A 24,674-nucleotide genomic window follows, 5' to 3' on the forward strand; every position below is an offset into this window, starting at 1 on the left:
TTGGACTTGTCAAGTGGCTTGCTCAAGAACACAATGCTGACAGGTCATGGATTACCCCTTGAGGCATTCAAACCTGCAACCTTTTGGTTTCCAGAGAAGATTTTTAACCATTGAGCAACATGACCTCAAGCATTAGCACTACAGAGTGGTGATGGGTTATCAGGAAGGACAGCTGAAAGTGAAATAAAAAGAAATGGAGCAAGAAGAGCACTTGAACATGTAAGAGTGATAAATGACCTGCAACAACACATCTAAGAATAATGAGCCGTTTTGTAATCGGGTAACCATGTGATGATATCTCGGGCATGACCGCCAGAACACCTAAGCATGTGTGTATGCATGACTGGATAAAAGCAGTTGCAGTAGTGCTGAAATCTACAGCTGGGCCACTGATTTACAGTCTAAATAAAAGACAAACACACCAAATGAAATGCAAGTTCTCCGGCTCTATTGCTTTTAAGAAACCCATAGAGACTCATTCAAAACAGAGGAAGGAGATTTATTTATTTATTTATTTATTTTTCCTGAAAAATATTGCTGACTCAGATACCTTTCCAAAATGAACACAAACATTCGCATCACCAACAAAGACCATCAATAGCAGATTGAACAGAACTGGAAAATGAAGACACAATGTTGACTTAATTACTCAGTCTATTCCATGATTCTTTCTATAATAATAATACGTTTGAGTAAGTTTATATATTCGGACAAACTTACCATTTGATTAAAATGTGCAAAATATGCATGTACAGAATTTTACACCTACATTACAGAAAAGAAAAAAAAAAACAGGGTTGGTAAGATTTTGTTTGTAAATACAGGGTAACACTTTAGAATACTGTTTCTTACTTACTGCATAACTAATAGGGAATTATTGAAGAACTAACAGGTGATTTATTCATTAAGACTTAACTCGGTTGCACTTTATTTTACAGTATGTGTACTTACATGTATTTATAGTGTACTTACAGTGTATTTATCTAAGAAAATTCTGGTAATACAAGGTAACTACATGGAGTAGGGTTAGGTTTAGGGGTAGGTTCAGGGTTAGTACCTAGTTATTACATAGTTATTGTAATTACTATAATAAGTACACAGTATGTACATGAGGAACAGGACTGTAAATAAAGTGCTACCCTTAACTCACTACTGTTAACTACTAAGGAAGATGTGTTAACTAATCAGTATGTAATATAATTTTATGATTGTGTTAATTAACAGTTAGCTAATCAATAACTAATGAATTCTGTCATACCTACTGAAGAACTATTATTAATTATCTACTAGTTAGGGTTCAAGAAAAATAACTATGAAGTACAGATACCCCAATAAAATATTACTCAAGTAAAATTATAAGTAGGTATGTTCATTTTCAAAGTTACTTGAGTAAAAGGTCAAGTACAAAGTACTACTACAGTTGCAACTTTGTTAAAGTCCACTTATTAGCCTATAATGGAAATGAAATATGCATTTTGTTTGCTTCTAAATATTTAAGTTTTGATTATAAAATGTTTGTTAAATTAGTTTAAATGTGGGCAGTATGCATGTTAAAATTGAATAAAATATGAATTATCTGATAATTCTTTATTAATTACTAAAGGGTTCACTATAATTTCTCTTTAGAATAGGCCTGCTGTTTCAGGATCGAAATGAGTCCAGCAGAATTATTTGATAATTATTTATTAATTACTAATGGGTTCCCTATGTTTTCACTTTAGAATACTGTTTCAGGTTCTAAGTAATTATTAAGGAATTATCTAATAATTCTTTATTAATTACTAATGGGTTCCCAATATTTTCACTTTAGAATAGGTCTACTGTTTCAGGTTCAAAATAAGTCCTGAAGAATTATTTGATAAATATTTATTAATTACTAATGGGTTCCCTATGTTTTCACTTTAGAATACTGTTTCAGGTTCTAAGTAATTATTGAGGAATTATCTAATAATTCTTTATTAATTACTAATGGGTCCCAATACTTTCACTTTAGAATAGGCCTAATGTTTCAGGTTTGAAATAAGTCCTGAATTATTATAAAATCCTAAGAATTGTTTGATAATTCTTTATTAATTACTAATTGGTTACCTGTATTTTCACTTTTCCTCAGGCTTTGCCTTACATAAAGAAACTGAATTAATGGTAATGTGGTATAAGCTGATGAGGCACATATACAGTAATGTATATAAAATATAAAAACTAAGGTGATTATCGCAAGGCACTGGAGTCGTGGTAGGGTTCCTACTGGAAGCTGATTTCTTACAAAACACACTCAAAAAACAATTCACTACACAGGCAAAACCTCTGTAAAATGATTGCATTTATTAATATTGCATTTTTATACTACTACAACTGCTAATAACTTTTATATGAAAGGATCACAATTCAATGAAATTGTGTATACTGTTCATTAGTAGTTACTTAGTTATTTTTCTTGAACCCTAACTAGTAGATAATTAATAGTAGTTCTTCAGTAGGTATGACAGAATTCATTAGTTATTGATTAGCTAACTGTTACTTAACACAATCATAAAATTGTATTACATACCGATTAATTAACATATCTTCCTTAGCAGTTAACAGTATTGAGTTAAGTGTTAAGGAAAAATTACCTGTTAGTTCTTCAATAATTCCTTATTAGTTATATAGTAAGTAAGAAACAGTATAAAAATGGTAATAAATATTATTGGAATGTAATTAACTGTTGTAATATATATATATACGTATATTTAGATTCAACTTTATTGTCATTGTAGGGTACAAGGCAGCAAAATGCAGTTAGCATCTAACCAGAAGTGCAATAAGCAGTAAGTACAAGATATACAGTGTCTACAATATCATAAATAATTCTTATATGCTCATTTGGTGCTAAAATGACATTCTTATTATTATCATGTAAAAAAAAAAAAAAAAAAAAACAGTTTTATTGCCTAATATTTTTTTTCTGTGGAACCCCTGATACATTTTTTCCTTGCAAGATTCTTTGATGAACAGAAAGTTCTCGAGCAGCAATATAGAGGTATTTACATGACTTTAAACTAACTTTTTACTGTACATTTGAAACATAAAAGACCCATAAAAGGAAAGATTTTACTGTAGCTCCATGTACCCACTTGCACTTCCGACAGCAAAAAAGGACCTTTCACAAAGCAATTCTAGCTTATCAGCATTCTATCACATCTCAGGGAAATGTTCTCTGATTCATGCGGACAAGCTCTCGGAAACAAGCTAGCATGAGATTATCATCACGCTGCTCTGGATACAAATACCTCACATCCTGACTCATATGTCCAAGAGAGTAGTTTGTAATTCGCCTGTAAAATCAGCTGGCATTTGTTAGAGAACTCTCTTCCTACATGGAGTGAGCACAAAGGCTGTAAAATGCAGAAAATGGCAATATATTGTTGAATAAGGACGCAGCTTTGTCCGGCAGAGTTCAATTCACTAACACATAATACTGTACAAGTACTCAAAGCATAAATATCAGAATAGCATTTTACTTAATATTCTGTAATAATAATAAGAAGAAGAAATCTTCAGGTGATCTTATGACACATGGCTATTTTCAAACCTTCTGACTATAAATGTTCAGGTGATCCATTAAACACATGAGCAAACACATGCAAACTCACTCCCACATAAGTCAAGGCCATTTGTGTGTGTGTGTGTGTGTGTGTTTTCCACCGCTTAGTGTCACAGCTTCGACAACCCTCCATTTCTTTTCGACAGTGCACTCTGAAAGACTCAGATGAATTGGCAATTCATACTGACACAAAACAAATGGATATTTCATTTCTTGAATCTGTTTATCAGACCTTCTACAACAACATTAATCAGACAGCCTGAAAGTTTTCAAAGGGGGTGTGGCCTAAACGATTGATCATATGTATTGTATGAAAAATTTCATTAACAATGCTTTTTTCCCTAATCTACACACAGCACTTCACTCAATTAGCCTCCTCTCAATGTCATTAGTGTGTCATTAAAAACACATTATGCAAATTAATATGTTATCTATAACGATATGTGCTAATGACCATAAATAAGCTGTCAAAGACTTTTCACCCATTTTCAAAGCTTTGGCCGATGAAGGCGTTTTCATTTCCACTTATTGTCACATGATGACAAAAAAAATTCCTTGTCCTTTTGGCTAATGTTGTCCATAATTTTCTGCTTAACCAAAAAAAAAAAGAAAAGAAAAAAAAAAAGAAAAAAGAAATAACCACCCACTTAAAATTGAATTTGTGTGAATGTGTCAGGTGTTAATCTCATCAACAATATTACTAACGAAAATGCTTGCTAATAAAATATCTTATTAAAGATAGATGAAAATGTGCATCATAACAGTAATTCAGGGTTCGTAAATCCCTGGGGGTTTGTGGGGAATCTGTGGGGAGTTTGTGAGTTTATGAAAAGCTAATAAACAATTAAATCATAAACGTAAAATTTTAAAATTAAAGAAAAAAATTATAAATATTAAAAATAAGAATAAATATTTTAGCTGTTTACCTGTGTCATGATCACTAGCTGGAGTATCCAAGACCTCCACTAGAGGACACTCTATGCCATGCCCTTGCCTTTCACCCCAGACTCCTTTTCCCATAATCTTTAGCACAGACTCAGCACCCATTGCTATCATCTGTATCTCATCACCTCATCAGTTTCACACTATAAAAGACACACACACACACACACACACACACACACACACACACACACACACACACACACACACACACACACACACACACACACAGAGAGAGAGAGAGAGAGAGAGAGAGAGAGAGAGAGAGAGAGAGAGAGAGAGAGAGAGAGAGAGAGAGAGAGAGCTTGGTATTGTATAGCCTGTATGTTTTCCATCTTGCTTTGCCTTTGTTCCTTGGACTGTTTATCTTATTTTTGTGATTGTTTGCTGCCTGCCCTGACCGTCGCCTGTTTGTGAATCATCCTTTTGTCTCGCCCTGGATATTGTTAAGTGCCGGTGTTTGGACCTTGCCTGTTCTGACTTTGCTTCTGAATAAAGCTCGTTACAACCTGCATGTTGTGCCCATTAACTGAAATTCAGAGAGATGTGAACTTGAAATGTGTTGTTACATTTTTGAAATACCGAAGGGATAGTTCACCCAAAAATTAAAATTCTGACATCATTTACTCACCCTCATGTTGTTCCTATACTGTATAAAGGAATGACATAAAGAGGAATAAATAACGACAGAATTTTCATTTTTGGGTGAACTATCCTTTTAACTTATAATATCAGGGGTGCTATTAAATATTTTTTTGTCAAAGGTGTTCAGGTGACAAAAAAAGTGTGAATTCCTGCAATAGTGGAATTAATCAAAACATACGGTTGTGACAAAAACATGGGGACGAAAAAAAAGATTAACAATGTACTAATGATTAGTACAATCACCTATATGCAATTCTTTAGAAAGAATATGATTGTATTATTTAAAACACTCATATTCTGATTTTTTTGTTGTAGTTGTTGTTAATTCAAATTATTCTATCTCAGTCAGAATAAAACTAAAATGAACAAATATGACATTAAGTAATATAAAAAATATTTCAATATTTAATAAATATAAAAGACTAAACTGTGCATGTGTGTGTTTAGCTCGTCACTTGATTATGTTTAACAATTCATTAGATGACCACACAGCTGAGGACAGTTGCATAAACTTAGCCACTATTTTAAGACTGTGTCTTAAGAACTAGTCTAGTTATTCAAGGGTTAGTCTAGTTACACTTTTTACTTCTTACACTCTTTCATGATGTGTCAGGCCTGGAGAGGGCCTGGGGTGCAGTGCATATTTATGCTTCTGTATCACTGAGAAGGCACAAAGGCCAGAGGGGCTTTTCACTATGTTACCTTCTAATAGAGAACATGGGAAAGCTGCAAACTGCATCTATGCTGCAGGAGGGTCATTCTGGCATCTTTGTACATAATATTTTTGCTCCTTTTATCCCTGGTCTGTGTTCAGGAGTGGATCTACTGTATGTGAGGAGAAATCAGTGCTACCTCACACGTTGAACTGTGGACGGTGTAAACCAACAAGTTCTACAATAAAGATCTATGTTACATACATGCAAATAATAACAGGTGGATTTAAAGTTTACAACATCCGTGCCACTAACATCATCAAACAAATAAAAACAAAGTAAATAAATAAATAAGAGAACACACACACACACACATATTGAGCTTTTGTGTCGAAAATGTATTTAACTTGATTTGAAACCCCGTTGTTCAAATATTAATGTGTGTTCTTTTTTTACTCTTCTATTGAGCTGATTTTCATGCTACAGTAGAAAAAATAGGCCTCTTTAACCGCAAACATGCATCTGCAGGGACGAGCATGTGGCACATTTACACTAATGCTGACTGTCCTGTGTTTGTAAAATAGGATGGATGCACCCATTAGGATATTAATTTTAGCCATTGAAATTCAGTGGCAGTGTTGTTTGGAACTGGACATCCCTGAGCAAAGATACAGTAAAAAAATGGAGTGAGAAGGACAAAGAAAATCTACTTTCCCAAACTCAGCATCATTTTTTGTACTAAGTTCATCTCTCTATGGGATTCATTCACTCTGGCTAAACTGAACTCAACTCCCACATGTGCATCCGCTGGACCACAGATCAGTGCGCAATGTTGCAAAGGTTGATGAAAAACAGCTGTGCCATAAACTCTCCCTCTGCTCTCATGTCTGGGACAATTGCCATTGTCACCCCTGCAGATATTTCTGTTCCATATTGGCAGAAAGAGCTGTACAAAGGAAATAAATGTGACAGGGAGGCAGGAAAAAATAAACAGATGGAGACGGCCCATCAATCAGCCATGGTCAGACTCAGAGGGAATCAGACCCCTTTCGTGGGTGCAGTCCGTTCTGCCAGCCTGTCCATTAACTCCTCGTTAAAAGTTCAGACTGTCGCTCGTCGTCCATTCATCTCACTCTGTTGCTTAACCCTTTGACAGCCTTCACAGGTTCAGTACACACACACAAACACACACTTACTCCAGGGTTGGGGTTATAAGTTATATTTAATGTCTATGAATTTTTGTACATATTTTTGCAAGAAGTCTCTTATGATCATCAAGGCTGCATTTGTTTGATCAAAAATACAGTAAAAACATTAATATTGTGAAATATCATTACAATTTAAATGTTTTAAACATTCAAATTTATATACTTGTGATGTGCAAAGAAATATAAATTATATATCACAATTATAAATATGTATGTTTTTAGATAATTTGTAAATAATGTCATGTTTTTATTATTAACATATCTTTATTGCGAGGATTAACCCCTTGAGATGAAACATCTCGTTTTCGAGGGGGTCCTCCATTACATCAAAGCAAAATGAACCAAAACAGCAGAGCAAATATCACGGTCAAAAACAGCACAACAAAACAACACACATACCAGCTCACAATGCTCAACCCCACCCCACCCAGCACGAACCCCACAAGTGACATGACAAAAAAACAACCACATGACTAGCATTGCACAAGATCAAGGACTAAGAGGAACACAAACAAGAACATTGATGATGATAATAACAATAATATTAATAATAAATAAAAAAAATACATTCAAATATGTATTGATAGAAACTGCATGATAGAACAATTCAAAGATTTATTCAAAAAATAGTCTAAGGTTACGTATGTAACCCTGGTTCCCTATCTGTCGGTCACTACGAGTTATGTCGAACGACATAGTGGATCTGACTTGGGAGGCCAATCATCTCTGAGTTTAAGAGAAAACGCCAATGAAAATTGAAGTGAAGTGAAGTGACATTCAGCCAAGTATGGTGTCCCATACTCAGAATTTGTGCTCTGCATTTAACCCATCCGAAATGCACACACACAGAGCAGTGAACACACACACACACACTGTGAGCACACACCCAGAGCAGTGGGCAGCCATTTATGCTGCGGCGCCCGGGGAGCAGTTGGGGGTTTGATGCCTTGCTCAAGGGCACCTAAGTCGTGGTATTGAAAGTGGAGAGAGAACTGTACATGTACTCCCCCCACCCACAATTCCTGCCGGCCCGGGACTCGAACTCACAACCTTTCGATTGGGAGTCCGACTCTCTAACCATTAGGCCACGACTTCCCCTCTTGGCTAGTGGATTTAACATACCTGAGCCACTCCCCGTGCCATAAATAAGGCGTCAGGTGCATCCACTCATTGGATTTTTGCTTCGGAGCCGAGTGGTTGTATGAAAGCTGTTATACTCCACAAAGCCATTCATCTGCTGTGTCGGGAAGCTGTTCTGGTTGGCGGTACGGTGCAAACAGTGGTGTCCCTTTCAGCAATTCCCCTGGGCGCTTCAACTAAGAGAGCAGATTTCCTAAAAGAGCAAATCACGGATGATTCGCGTCTTTTTAAAGACGCCGTTTCGTCCGCGTCCTTCTGGATGCGGTCGTTTCCTGTTCTCTGACAACGGCCACGATCGTTGTCTTCCGTGTCTGGGCATTCAGCATGCTGAAGGCGCATTCATGGATGGTTCATGCACGCACTGCGTGTGTGACCATGGCAATGGTGTGATCGCGTCTCCCCTTTCTTAAAGGGAAAGGAGCCGACCCCTCTGTCACTACCCGTTCCGGTTTCTCTGCCACGAGCAGAGGACCGCCGGCTAGTGCTCTGGGAGATTTGAAGGTGACAGTGAGAGCTTCTCCGCCGGGCCACGCCCCACGGACCTCTTACCCCTTCCGCAGTGTTTGTCCTGTGCGGCTGCTGGGTGATTTTGCTGGGCTGTCTTATGGCAGTCCCAACGGGTCATTCAGTTTGCCGCCGGGGATCAGATGTCGATTGCAGCATCGGGGATGGGCTGTTGACCTCTGTGGATGAAGATTCGGCGGGGCTGCCCCCCTCGGGTGTTGTCGCCACTGCCAAATTGGACCCAGAGTTGACAGCCGTGTTTGCTCGGGCAGCTGTGTGCATCAGGATGGAGGTGAATGCACCGCCCAGCCCTGAGTGCTCATGGCTGTTCGATTGGTTCTCGGTGTACAGCGCGGCTCACAACCGCGTTTTGCTCTGGTTCCTTTCTTCCTGGATGTGCATGGGGAAGCGATGTAGTCGTGGATGGCCCCTTTTTACGGCCGGAAGCAGCTCATTTCGTTCCTCTGTCCTCACTACCCTCGATGTGTGATTGCGGTGCACTTGTGTCCGCCAAACGCCGTCACTGGGAGGAATAGTCCGCGCCTCTCACCCAAGGCCTGTAAGCTGTCGGCGGCTCTCGCTGCCAAGTCTTATAGTGCTGCGGGCCAAGCTGCCTCTGCTCTGCATGCCATGGATATCCTGCAAACTCAGCAAGCCAAGGCTTTAACAAATGCACAAGGGTAGAACCAACCCGAGGTTGATGCAGGAGCTGCGCACAGCGACTGACCTCACCCTTCTGGGTGAAGGAATTCACGACGCAGTCCCTCGGGAAGGCGATGTGGTCCACTCTGGTGGTCCAGTAGTGCCGTTTCTGGTACAGCCTGGTCTGTATGAGAGACGTTGACAAAGTGCACTTTTTCGATGCTCCCATCTCCAGGCTGTCCTGTGTGGCGACACTGTCAGGGGCTGTGCCCAGCAGTTCCCGTGCAGGAGAGCGGCGCCCCCCTTGTCACTTCCGGCTGCGAAGTCCTCTAGGAAGACGACTAAGCGGCCCTGACACGGGCAACTCGGAGATGTGGGAGACTGCTCTTCAGGAGCTGGCGGAGACAGAGCCACTCCTTCCCCCGGAGGAGGGCTGGGTGGAGAATCCTCAGTTTTTGTTCCTTTCTGTTCCGCCACTGGTCCAATGGCCGGCGGCACCCACTCTTTCATATAAGAGCAATTTCCCTTTCCTCCGAGTTGCAAGGCTCGCGGGTTGACGATGAGCGACGCACTGCCTCCTCATTCTCACCCAAGAGGCCCCCTTTCGCCAGCGGTCAAGAGGTCGCGGTTCGGAGACGCAACGCCTCTCCACGCATCTCTGGCCAGTTCCTCCGGGAACACGAGGAGTGTGGCTGTGATGACTTTGGAACGCGATGCCTTCTGGGCCATCCGACACAACTCCCCATCGCTGCACTACTGTGGGTATGTCGATTGTCCCTTTGGTGCCACTTGTACGGAGTTTGGGAGCGTGGCTTGCGCTGCCCAACCCGTCACGCTGGTTCATTCGGACGGTCCGACTCAGTTACGCGATTCAGTTCACCCTGCGACCTCCCAAGTTCAATGGCATCCTCGAGACTTCGGTGGCAGTCCGGGACGCCTCCGTCTTGCGCGAGGAGATTGCTGTCCTGCTGGTGAAGGATGCAATCGTGCCGGTCCCTCCAGCCGAGATGAGGACGGGGTTTTACAGCCCTTACTTCATCGTACCCAAGAAAAGCGGTGGCCTTCGGCCTATTCTGGATCTGCGAGTCTTGAATCGGGTCCTGCACAAGCTCCCATTCAAGATGCTGACGCAGAAACGCATTCTCAAATGCGTTCAGCCCCAGGACTGGTTTGCAGCGATTGACCTGAAAGACGCGTACTTTCATGTCTCAATCCTCCCTCGCCGAAGACAGTTTCTGCGATTTGCATTCGAGATTCAGGCATGGCAGTACAAGGTCCTCCCCTTCGGGCTCTCCCTGTCCTCCCGTGTCTTCACGAAGCTCGCAGAGAAGTGGGCGTCAGGATCCTCAACTATCTCGACGACTGGCTCATTATTGCCCGGTCCCGAGAGCAGTTGTGCGATCACAGGGACTGGGTGCTCCGGCATCTCAGTCAGTTGGGGCTTCAGGTCAACCGAGAGAAGAGCAAGCTCTCTCCTGTGCAGAGAATCTCTTATCTCGGTATGGAGTTAGACTCGGTGAGTATGACGGCACGGCTCACCAGCGAGCGTGCCCAGTCAGTGCTGAACTGCCTGAGTTCCTTCAGAGGCAGGACAGTGGTACCACTGAAACACTTTCAGAGGCTCCTGGGGCATATGGCATCCGCAGCCGCAGTCACGCAGTTGCTCCATTTGAGGCCACTTCAGCACTGGTTGCACTCCCGAGTCCCGAGATGGGCATGGCGCCGAACCGTCATCAGCTCAGATTGAGCTGATATCAACCAATCATCAATGTGGTTGAGTCGTGAAAGTGTGGGGTGAGAGTGCAAGGCCAGTGGTAGATCCGCATTGGTAGGCTTTTGCCCCCAAAAGCAAACCTGGGGAACTTCCGATGAAGAAGGATGGAGATTAGTGCATCTTTTTGATAGATCGTGACACACCAGTCCTCGGACTTGGCCTGTGCAGGCGTGCTAAACTTCAGTCCACTGACTGAGCGGTTCAAAAAGCACAGATCTAAAAAAGGACATAGCACCTCATCCTTCCTCGGAACAGTGAAGTACCAGCTGTAGGACCCGGACTCAGCAACCCAAGGAGGGATCACCTCGATGGCCTCCGTCCTCAGAGAGAGTCTACTTCTGTTCCATTACCAGAGCCTGCTTGGGGCCCACCAGAACTGGATTCTGTGGCCTCTCACTACAGTGTTCAGGACCCACAGAGAGACATTTGGCAGTAGTTTTCACACTCCCAAATAGTCTACTAAGGGAATCAGCCTCTCAAGACTGATCTCTGGTGGCATCAGAGCAATTAGCTCGGTGCCCTGGAGTGGCGCACCGGCAGTAGACGGCCGAACTAGCTGCTCTGGAAACCTCCAAGGAGGTCGCGAGCCTCTTAGCACCGCTACGTTTCTGGGCGGTGTACACCGCTCTTCCCCAGAGGGGCCTGCCATCCGAGGTCCTAAGCCACAGCATCAGGACTCTCGTAGCTGAAGTCTCCTAAAAACGACGGTCCTCAGACCCATGTCGTCTGCTAGGAAGAAGCCCCATGTCCTGTCCTGCTCGGGGCAGGACCCCATGAAGCACACTTGGCAGGGGCTCCCACACCGCCATGTGACCTCGTAAGGGAACCAGTCTCGCGAGACTGGCCTCTGGTGCGCCTAGAGCCACTAGCTTGGTGCCCTGAAGCGGCGGACCGGCAGGGGACGACCGTACTAGTTGCTCTAGAGACCTCCGTAGAGGTAGCGAGCCTCTCAGCACCGCTACGTTTCCGGGCGGTAACTGAGAGAAGCGCTCGCTGGAGACCGCTGCGCCCTGGAACACCGGCAGGGTTGGCAGATCGATCTCCTGAGGGCACTGAGGAGAGACGGGCACCGTGTAATGCGGTGTACACCGCTCTTCCCCAGAGGGGCCTGCCATCCGAGGTCCTGAGCCACAGCATCAGGACTCTCGTAGCTGAAGTCTCCTAAAAACGACGGTCCTTAGACCCATGTCGTCTGCTAGGAAGAAAAGACCAGAGCCTGCTCGGGGAAGGACCCCATGAAGTACACTTGGCAGGGGCTCCCACACCGCCATGTGACCTCCTAAGGGAACCAGTCTCGCGAGACTGGCCTCTGGTGCGCCTAGAGCCACTAGCTTGGTGCCCTGAAGTGGCGGACCTGCAGGGGATGACCGTACTAGTTGCTCTAGAGACCTCCGTAGAGGTAGCGAGCCTCTCAGCACCGCTACGTTTCCGGGTGGTAACTGAGAGAAGCGCTCGCCGGAGATCGCGACGCCCTGGAACTCCGGCAGGATCTCCTGAGGGCACTGAGGAGAGACGGGCACCGTGTAATGCGGTGTACACCACTCTTCCCCAGAGGGAGCTGGCCCTCAAAACTTCCTAGGCCTTAGGCGTCAGGACATTATGATGAGGGCTATCCAGCGAAAACAACGGTCCGTAGAACTGCTTTCCATTAGAAGTCTTCTGCCTGGGAGCGCCACTCTGACTCTAGCGTCCGCGGAGTACAAAAGTGACACCCCCGGCACGAGGGGCTGGAAAACAGTTGGGACTGCTCCGCCAAGCAGCCCCTGACCGCCTCAACATCCTCAGAGGAAGAGCAGTACACACGTTCTCACACAAGAAATTACATCCCTAGAGCCCCTGTACATCTAACTTCACATAGTCAGATAAATATGTCATTTTAGTCCTTAGAATTAAATGTAGTCAACAACCAGACGAGTCAACGCGGTCTGGTGTAGAAAAAACTCATATAAAAATGAAACAATGTAATACACGCGTTGCCTCGGCAGCCCGCATGTCTTTTTTAATATATATGTTTATTTTATTTATAGTTATTTTATGCTACTCAGTCACACACACAACATCAATCTCAACATCAAAGATGAATGCTGCAGCGAGCACTGCCTCCGAGGACGAAGAAACCGCAGCGTGGGTTTCCAAGCCTCGAGAATGAGCTCTAGATCTAGTGAACACGGGTGGAGATAGGACGAGCCGTCTCCAACCCGTTCACCAGATCACGTGCGATTACCGCGATCACGGCCGCCGCCGTGCCTCAGCACCAGCGCGACCGCAACCGCGAGATCGCATGCATGGACACACTCCTCGGAGTGTGCCCGGCGAGAGCGGAGCGCTTAACAGCGAAAAAAGCACAATCAGCTCCCAAAAGCCGACTGCGCGAGCTCCACTCCAATTAATGCTGCTTATTATAATTTTAGGCATAATATGCTTGTGTAACTGGTGCTTGTGCAACTGATGCTTGTGCCTTTCCATATCAATCTCCTCAGAGAAAGACATGCAGTGTGTCGCGCCCTCTCATCGGTGAGAAAGTACCGCAAACGCGGGCTTCCGAACCCCCGAGAGCGGGCGCCGGATCTGGTGGCTAAGAAAGAAGATAGGGACTTGCCTGTCTTACATTCCTTCCAGCAGATCCGAAAGCGAATCCCGCGAGCACAACCACCGCTCCGCCTCGGCGAAAGCGGGGCTGGCACCACGAGAAACACCAGTGAAAGCTCTCTCCTCAAAGAGAGCCTTCTGAGAGGGATGCAAAGGCTCGTGTCGCAGCCGTCAACTCCCTCGAGAGCTGACACTCTCAAGCAGACAACACACGAGCTGCGTGTGTCCCTACCTATTTTTTTTTTTTTAAGCTTTGACAATGGAGTTTATCAGTGGACAAACGACACTAAATAAGACTCACAAACAGAAAGCGACTGAACACACACACTCACAGAGCGCTTGCTGAAGACACAAGGCTGATTACCGGCTTCACCGCTCATGCTTTTATGCTTCCTGGTCTCTGACGTCACCCGCCTATGACGTCTCGCCCTTCCATTGGACTGATTATACACGTTATTCAGAGACGTCACGCTGGACGTGTTCCCTTATTCGTTCTAGACGTAGCTCGAGGTCCTGAAGAGGAACTTGTGTTGCACATTAATGATTCCGTGTTTTTAAAGAATCAATTGTGTGAATGATTCAATGATAGACAGATAAAGACACTTGTTTTGTTCCTAAAAGAATAATAGTTTTGACTGAATTGGTAAAACGAATGACACATTGAATTTTTTGCCAGCTGTTGGCTCAGTGATGCAGAAAGTACTTGTAGTGTATATAGAAATTAACCCTTAACCAAGGTTAATAAATGCTGTAAAAGTACTGTTATTTCATGTTAGCAATAGCATAAATTGTTATAATATGTTATATAAAACATAAAGAATGGACATTATATATATAAAAAATAAATAGTTGATATTGTAAGAGCATGTGCATTTATACCATTTCCTATTATTAGATTTGTTTTTTTTGTTTTTTTAAAAACCGTAATTTTTGTTTTATAACACTCTGTACAAAGCTGTCACTGGGGTAGCACCTTAAGGTACAAAAGTTAAAAGGTACATCAATGTACTTCATTTATCCTTAAATGGTACATATTTCATTTACCCTTAAATGGTACATACTAATACCTTATAAGTACATACGAGTACCTTAAAAGTACATAATAGCACCTTTTGAAAAGGTACTGCCCCAGTGACAATTTTGTACCTTTTATTTTAAGTGTTAGATCTATCCACCATCTGGAACCTGCTTAAGTATCCCCTGGTTAGAGGGAGGCAATTTAGCTGGACAGGAAGTGATGCAAGGGCCTCTTACAACAATGCCGTTTCCAACTGAGACTCCCATCAGCAAAGATCTGCCAAGCTGTGCAAAGTTTATTCAGCCACAGGATTGAGGAGCATGTGTTCAGACAAATGTTCAATTGATTACTGTAAGCTTAAGCAAAGACTGTGCGAATCATCAAAGCTCTTTGTGTGGTATCAGCAGTCAAGCATACCACACACACTACTCTCTTTCACACTTTCTTTTTAAGACCTCACTGCCTGAGAACTAAACTGCATAGCTGAGGTAACAGGAACCACTACCTCGGCTTCATTTCCATAAATTATCATGCCTCAGCAATGCAATACGTAAAATCTAATTTATTATAATAATAGGGCACAAAAAGCAGCTCTTTTTATCGGCTGAAAATCATAACCCTGTTATTAAGTTAGAGAAACCCATTTTATCCATGCTTCTGAGAGGCCTTACCACTCACAATCTTTCCTGTTGGCATCTTTTTGGAAAGCTTTATTTATTTAACCACATAATGGCTGTCTCTCACAACTGTTTCCTATACTAATACCATGTTACTCATTATTAATGTCAAGAGGAAATAGAGATCAGACACAGTTTTGTTGCAGTCTGTCTATTTCTGTAGGACAAGCCTATATTTTATGAATTTGCATGAAAAAGAGCCAAAATGGCTTCCTGGGGCACACAATCAGAGTTATGCAAGATTATTTCCCTTCCACAATCCTATTGGCATCAGATGTGATTCTACTGGCTGAAAGAACTTTAAATATGAACTATATTCTGCACCAGATACATGCATATAGGGTTAATGCATTTTTTTTTTATAAAGTATTTAACTTTTATTCAGCAAGGCTGCATTAACTTGTTTAAAAATAACAGTAAAGACATGTTTGCTACTAAAGTAAGTAATGTTACTAAAGATTTCTAGTTCCAATAAATATTGTTCTTCCTAAAAAGAATTGTGATGTTAAAACATATTAATAAATTATCCTAATATAGCATATTAGAATGATTTCTGAAGGATCATGTAATTATACTGAATACTGAAAATCAGCATTGTTATCGTAGGAATACATTTTGAAATATGTTAAAATAGATGAAAATGTAAATAATACAAAATAAATTTTAAAAGAAAATGTTCCTGTTTTTACTGTATGCAAAAACATTTTTAAAAAGCTTACTGCCAAACCTTTAAATGGCAGTTTGTAAGTGAGTAACATGATGTTCAAATAGGTTTATTATTATTATCTACCAGTTGACAAATGACATAGTTTACTCAAAAGGTGTGAAGATGGTAAGTAAAGAAAGGACTCTCACTTATCAATTGCATTTATATTGTAAAACAGAGGTCAAATATATAAACTTGGGTCTAGATTTTTTAATAGTATATATGCTGTCAAGATTAAATCTGCATTGTTTTATGTATCAGCATGCAATAAAATGTAAACAACAATCATGAGGATGTCACTGTCCCTGTGCGAGGAAATAAGATAAGAAACTATCTTGAAATTAAAGCTGACACTCTGGAAATAATGAGGAAAATTGTTGAACAGGGGAAGAGGGACCTCCAGATAAACACGATGCACTTAAAAAAAAAAAAGTAGCATCTAAATGGATTATGTGTCAATGCAATACCATAAAATAATAATAATTAAAAAAAAAGAAAAAAATAAGAAAAAAAAAACCTTACTCAAGCTGGGGTAGCAAGATGTGTTAAAGTCATTTAAAATAATTCATGGCATATTAAAAATGTAATTATTAAATATGCAAAAACCTCTAAATATGAAGGTATAGTTCTATAAAAATATACAGTAGTTCTACTAAAAATGAAAAAATTATTTCAGTTTAAACATCTACTTAAAAAAATACATAAATGAAATATAATAGCCTTTAGAGGGGCTTTTTGACAATACGCAGCCTCTGAGATATAAAGGTCGAGATCCTCTGCTCTAATGAGAAGAAAACTGGCCTATCATCCAGACACAGCTTTCAGTACTTGCTGAGTACTGCAGTTCCGAAACAAACTAATGAGAGCAGGCTGCAAAGGAAGCAGATCCCACGAAGGAGGAAGTAGCTCAGTCACGTCCTGTAGGTCAGGAGAGCAAAGGGGCGAGAGGAGAGAAATGCATGTTCTGCATATCATTAAATGTCACTATCACTACAACTTTTCCAGCCTGCTCCAGCAGAGGAGTGAACAGCAATGTCAGGAACAACTTAACATCACTAAACAAACAAACAAACAAAGTCACTTTACATATCATCCAGCATATTGGCTGTGATACACAAATGAGCATTTGTAAAACATCAAGTGTGGTAGTACAGATGTGAGAGTATTTCACTCAGTGTCCACAGACTGCAGCTGTGTCCAAAGCAACAGCATCACTTAACAGTATTCACTACCAACAAACAACCATTAACATGCTTTTTATCTTCTGAACACTCTAACGCACATATGAAGAAATACATTTTGACCAATACATCATTACTACTCATATCTGCTTTAAAATGTGAATAGATATTTGATATTACAGTGAGATGAGGATTTTTTTATGCTGTGTGGCATGAATCATCATTTAGCAGGCACTGAAAATATTTCTCATGAAATCATACAAAAGAACTTGAATGGATTCAGCTGCAGTGTATCTAAAGAACATTTCTCTTTTTAATAAATTAATATGTATTGAGATTGGTGTCAACATGAGATGCTGTTCACAACCCATTTTGCTTCCATAATGGGATGTATTTCAGGACAAAAAAAGGATATTCAAGCAGAGAAAAATGTAGGGGCTTATCATCCCCCTTTAAAATAATAAAAAAAATTTGATTTGCTGCCTGAAATGAAGATGTACACTTTTTTTCCATTCAGCTGTATTTACTCCATGCAACTTATAATATACACGTGAACGATATAACACCAACATGTCAGAAAAAATAAAATAAATAAAATAAAACAAAACAATAACTGAGTTGGAAAAAAGGATCACCCCTTGTGTCAGTATTTTGTTGAACCACCTTTTGCTTTAATTACAGCCTTTAGTCTGTTGGGATTTGCCTCTACTAAATTTGCACATCCAGACTTTGTAATATTTGCCCACTCGTCATTCCACAGGTTTTCAATGGGGTTTAATTCCTGGCTCATGCAAGGATATTCAATTTTTTTCCTTTCAACCACTGTGTTTCGCTGTGTGCTTTCAGTCATTGTCGTGTTGGAAGGTAAACCTTATTCCCATTGACAACTTTCTGGCAGAGGGCAGCAAATGTTCCTCAAGAATTTGACAGCATTTTGCCCCATCATTTTTTTATTTTCTATCCTGACAAATGCTCCAGTCCCTGCTGCAGAGAAACACCCCCATGACAGGAAGTTACCACCTCCATCCTTTATTGGAGGAATGCATTTATTCGGACGGTGAGCTGTATTGGATTTATGGTTTGGTGTTGAGGCCAGATGATTAAATTTTAGTCTCATCTGCCTCAGAATCTTCAAGGTGAGTTTTGGCAAAGCTCAGTCATGACTGCATTTGGCCTTTCTTGAGGAGTGGCTTTATGCTTGCAACCCTCCCATACAAGCCACATTTGTGGAGATTATTTCCACTGTAAAGTTTGAAAATTTTAAGCGTAAAGTTTTACAACCCGAATTCCGGAAAAGTTGGGACGTTTTTTTAAATTTGAATAAAATGAAAACTAAAAGACTTTCAAATCACATGAGCCAATATTTTATTCACAATAGAACATAGATAACATAGCAAATGTTTAAACTGAGAAAGTTTACAATTTTATGCACAAAATGAGCTCTTTTCAATTTTGATTTCTGCTACAGGTCTCAAAATAGTTGGGACGGGGCATGTTTACCATGGTGTAGCATCTCCTTTTCTTTTCAAAACAGTTTGAAGACGTCTGGGCATTGATGCTATGAGTTGCTGGAGGAATTTGGTCCCATTCTTGCCTTATATAGATTTCCAGCTGCTGAAGAGTTCGTGGTCGTCTTTGACATATTTTTCGTTTAATGATGCGCCAAATGTTCTCTATAGGTGAAAGATCTGGACTGCATGCAGGCCAGGTTAGCACCCGGACTCTTCTATGACGAAGCCATGCTGTTGTTATAGCTGCAGTATGTGGTTTTGCATTGTCCTGCTGAAATAAACAAGGCCTTCCCTGAAATAGACGTTGTTTGGAGGGAAGCATATGTTGCTCTAAAACCTTTATATACCTTTCAGCATTCACAGAGCCTTCCAAAACATGCAAGCTGCCCATACCGTATGCACTTATGCACCCCCATACCATCAGAGATGCTGGCTTTTGAACTGAACGCTGATAACATGCTGGAAGGTCTCCCTCCTCTTTAGCCCGGAGGACACGGCTTCCGTGATTTCCAACAAGAATGTCAAATTTGGACTCGTCTGACCATAAAACACTATTCCACTTTGAAATAGTCCATTTTAATTGAGCCTTGGCCCACAGGACACGACGGCGCTTCTGGACCATGTTCACATATGGCTTCCTTTTTGCATGATAGAGCTTTAGTTGGCATCTGCTGATGGCACGGCGGATTGTGTTTACCGACAGTGGTTTCTGAAAGTATTCCTGGGCCCATTTAGTAATGTCATTGACACAATCATGCCGATGAGTGATGCAGTGTCGTCTGAGAGCCCGAAGACCACGGGCATCCAATAAAGGTCTCCGGCCTTGTCCCTTACGCACAGAGATTTCTCCAGTTTCTCTGAATCTTTTGATGATGTTATGCACTGTAGATGATGAGATTTGCAAAGCCTTTGCAATTTGACGTTGAGGAACATTGTTTTTAAAGTTTTCCACAATTTTTTTACACAGTCTTTCACAGATTGGAGAGCCTCTGCCCATCTTTACTTCTGAGAGACTCTGCTTCTCTAAGACAAAGCTTTTATAGCTAATCATGTTACAGACCTGATATCAATTAACTTAATTAATCACTAGATGTTCTCCCAGCTGAATCTTTTCAAAACTGCTTGCTTTTTTAGCCATTTGTTGCCCCCGTGCCAACTTTTTTGAGACCTGTAGCAGGCATTAAATTTTAAATGAGCTAATTAAGTGGATAAAAGTGTCAAATTTCTCAGTTTAAACATTTGCTACGTTATCTATGTTCTATTGTGAATAAAATATTGGCTCGTGTGATTTGAAATTCCTTTAGTTTTCATTTTATTAAAATTTAATAAACGTCCCAACTTTTCCGGAATTCGGGTTGTAAGTTAAAACAAGTTAATGTTCTAAAGCTTTTAACTGGTAGTGTATTACAAACAGTAAATATTGTGGTTAACTGTCATATTCTACCATTTAAAAAACATTTTAATTAGAAAGCAATCTAACACAACGTGGCAAATTTCTAATAGCTGTACAATGTATAAATAATAATTGTCTACAGGAATGAATGCTCTTGATCCTGACTATGCAGCATATAAAGAAATGTGAGGAATTCCCTACACCAGGGGTAGGCAAGTTCAGTCTTAGAGGGCCGCAGACCTGCAGAGTTCAGCTTCAACCCTAATCAAACACACCTGAACAAACTTCAGGATTACTAAGGTACAGGCAGGTGAGTTTTTTTTTTTCAGGGTTGGAGCTGAACTGTGCAGGACTGCGGCTCTCTAGGACCGAACTTGCCTACCCCTGCCCTACACAAACAAGCTCCAGCCATCTTCTCAGTGTCTTTCTCCTCCTTTTCCCAGAGATTTAAACTTTGGCACAGCCAAAGAGTGGAACAAACTCAGAATTATGTATACAAGGCTGTTCTGCAACCTTTTTTTTGGTGCAAGATCAACTCAAAGACAGCTTTGAAGTAGAGTTGTACTGGGATTTAGGGGAAAATGCTACATTTTAGATGTGGATGGTACAGTGTGTGGTATGAACCGTTACCCTAGACCTGCTATTATAATATTCCATACAGACACTTATATATGATATAAGATCCTTTTTGTTTTGCTGAGGGTTACTGTATTAATATATCCAATAACTATATATTGATTGTGATGGAAAAATATAATTTGGTAGCAAAACAAATAGTTGCACAATTTATTGGTGCAAATGAGTAGTGGTGATAATTATTTTTTCAACATTTGCAACAGCTTTTTAAGTTAAATTGTGTCATCTGTTTTAGGGACTACTGAACAGACATTTAGAAATTAATGCAAAGTACTGAAATGCTGAAAAAGTATTGAACATAAAAACCTCTGTAAAAGCTTGCATTATTTACAACATTATGGCCTGGTTTCACAGACAGGGCTTAGACTAAGCCAGTATTGGGCCATAGTTCAATTAGGACATTTAAGCAAATTTAAAAACTTGCCTAAGGAAAAATCATTTTTGGTTTGCATCTTAAGACAAAAGAAGGGCACTGACATATTTTAAGATCAATCAGTACAATAAATACAAGTTTCTTTCAGTTGAAACAGCTCAGGCTTACATTTTAGTCTAGGACTAGCCTTAAGCTTTGTCTGTGAAACCGGGGATATAGGTGTGTCCCATCAGGTAGGCCTAACGAAAAGTTTTACACATATTTGTGGTCTTCATGCTCTTTTGGACCAAATACAGGAAATACCTCATGTAAGTAGTCAAGTGGACAAGTGCAAAGACCACAATTGCCAGTTTTTGGACAAGGGATAAAGCGCACGGAGCAAGTGTGCTTAGGGCATGTCCGAATCCACTTTTGCTAGTTTAACACAGGAAAAAATGGTCACGCACCGGATGCATGGTCCAAAAGGGTTGTACCTATTCTCTTAATGAGTAACGGGTGTTTTTTGAGCATAACTGCAATAAACCAATTAGAGTAATTTCCCATTTCCTTTAAAAGCCAGTTGTGCTTGCGCCATGGCAGATTTGCTATTTATATGACGGAATTTGCAAGAGCAAAGACTGAACGGTTTTCCAGAGAGGAAAGGTTCTGCTTGCATGCTTAAACTTCATGCATGAGCATCTACAGGGCAAAATAATAATCTATTACATTGTAATTCTTTAATTTTTAATATTTGCCATGTTTGTATGTTGCTTTGCGTCTCTGTGTATGTAATAAGCAGAGTGTACATGCGTTGTTCATCCACCTTATTTACACGCTCTTTAAAAAAAAAAAAAAAAAAAAAGAAAACTTTAGACCAGTTTTCAGTTGGTCAATGGCACATTTCAGTTGACTCAAAATAGCAACGTGCTAACAATGCTCCTGAACACACCTCATTTTGAGACCAGCAAGCCCACGGGTGCATTATTGGGCGCAAATGCATTTGAAATTTAAACAACATGGCGCAGGACATGAAAATTATTTCTGCGTCAGGCTGTAACTAGAAAAAAAAACTTGCGTTTATGTGTTATAAAAATATGACATTTATTACAATCATTGTTATTGCAGGAAATTTTTCTAAACTTTTTTTTTTTAAATGAAAGATTATTTGAAAAATAAACACACAAGTATAAAAACACTATTTGGACAGTTACTTTAAGTTAAACTGTAATTTAAATTGTCATTTAAATGTATAAATGTAAACTGTGTGTATAAAACCAACCCTTGGTTGTAGTATTTTCACAAGAAACTACTGGGCCAATAACAAAAACTTTGCTAATGTAAACTAACCCAAAAAGAATGTAATCTATTTTACAAACTCTACCCAATGTATTTCAAAGACATATCCTCAGCATCACTCCTAATGACAACGAGCATTCCCATAATTCTGATAGTGTCTGTGTTCATGATTTCCCTCAGGCTACCAATGATTCACAGCTGACCTTATCCTGAAAAGCCTGACAGAGCTATGTAAAGGGGTGGAGACTGAAGAAAACTCTAAAAGCCTTTGAACAAACACATCAGAGACCCCAAAATCTTAACCTTGTCTGACATGCTCCTCAGGAGCACTCAGAGGAATGTCTTATAAAGGCTGAATTTGAGCTCAAATGAGAGCTTCAACATATCTGCAACAGGGTGCCAATGAAAAGCATAATGATTCTGAAGTGTGGTAGGTTTTATTTCACAGAAGAATGAAGCTAAATGTATGGACTGCTCTTAGAGCCATAACAATCAGATCATTCTTGGATCTGGAAATTTCCTGTAATTCACCAAAAAGACTGAATCGATAAATAGCAAACAAACAAACAAACTCTAACTCTAATAAATATCTCCACTAAATCCCTCTAGACAATTTTTCTTTTATATTTTATCAATAGACAGATAAACCTTGCAGGATATAATAGCGCTATTTATGCATTATGGTTCCTGTATAAGCTTTTCATGATAAATCCAGAGAACAATATGTCTGTATGGTAAAATCGATGCCAATTCTGTCAGTTCAAAAGAAAATGTAGTATATTCAAACTAAATAAGAGCATACATTAAAAAGGAAGAGAATCAGACATCAAACAAGTCTTAACAATATGTGCTTTTTTTCTCTTAGAAGCAGGGCGATTACTATGTTTTTTAGAATAAAAAGTAAGAAACAAATATGACAGAGTTTCAATTCAACTTCATCTTTTGACAGCAATGTGCACAGCAGTGTACACGTTTCTCAAGGCATCACCTCACAGGTCTATAATGGCTGTAATACACCTGTTGATCCCAATAACAATTCAAAAATCTGTACTTTTTGATAAGTCTACTAATTCTGCAGCCATCCCTCAATTTTAATGCTTGTCTTTTATCAAGGAAGCTTAATTGCATATCTTTTACAATGCAGTCTTCAAGAAGTACTGAGGGACACAGGTAGAAAGACAGATCAATGGGGTTTCACATTCTTTTGTACTCTTTGTCCTTGCTAGGGGGCAATCTATGTGGCAGCTTCTGCTAATATAAGCCTTATGCATGGCATATCGGAACTGTGTTACAGGAAACCATGAAAAAAGTACAGAAAAAATGATAGAATGATGGAGTGATGGAAAGATATATAGAACAACAGATAGAATGACAGAATGGTAAACAGATAGATAGACAGACAGACAGACAGATAGACAGATCTTTGTCCTTCCTTTTCATTTTCCTACAGCCAGTTCTTTTTTCTTACTCAGTCCTGCCACTTATAGCCTCAGGTGAAAGCTATGGTACTTCAAAGAGCCTTTTACTGGCAAAAGGAGATCAAAAGAGGTGAGGCAGGCAGTGAGAGGATAGATACAGAAGAGATGAAGAATGAAGAGAGGACAGAATGAGAAAGAGAAGGGAGAGAGCTCATATGGTTTGTGATGAGGAGGGTTCGCTCTAACTAGCAGGACAGAGCGGTAATAATGGCAGAGCACATGATCACAGCGGTGCGCAGAGTTTCATACCGTGAGTTTCATACATGATCACTGGACACAACGAATCACAGAAGACTGTTTAAATTCGTCTGATCTGAACAAGCGTGGCACAGCTTACACTCAGATCACATACTGTAGCATATGCAAATGTGTACATTGCACATCTACAGCAAAGAAGGTTGAGGGAATGAACAAAGTAGGTATAGAGAAATGTGCTCAAATGCACACAGCTATTTTCTGATTATAAAACTTTAGCTTTCCTGTAGCTCAAACAGTAGAGCAAGGGGATAGCAAAACGAAGGTTATGAGTTTGATTCCCAGGGAAATCAAGAACTGATTAAATATAAATGTGTACCTTGAACGCAATGTAAGTTGCTTTGGATAAAAGCAGCCTTTTTGCATTACCTTGTTGATAATGTAATGTGGCTTAAAGGAAAGTAAAAAAGCTACATCAAAGCAATGATCTGTCACAAGTCCCTGAGGATCATTTTAGAGTTTGCAGCTCCAAGTACTTGGTCAATCATGTA

General features: G+C 40.5%; 1 protein-coding gene across 1 annotated transcript in view; it reads right to left on the minus strand.

Moving 5' to 3' along the window:
• Nucleotides 1–24,674, minus strand: part of cdh13 (cadherin 13, H-cadherin (heart)) — a 353,836-nt gene that overhangs the window by 24,074 nt on the left and 305,088 nt on the right. The gene's annotated exons all lie outside the window — the stretch shown is intronic.

The sequence above is a fragment of the Carassius carassius genome, chromosome 13 (assembly GCF_963082965.1).
Source record: "Carassius carassius chromosome 13, fCarCar2.1, whole genome shotgun sequence".
In the NCBI taxonomy this organism is placed as follows: Eukaryota; Metazoa; Chordata; class Actinopteri; order Cypriniformes; family Cyprinidae; genus Carassius; species Carassius carassius.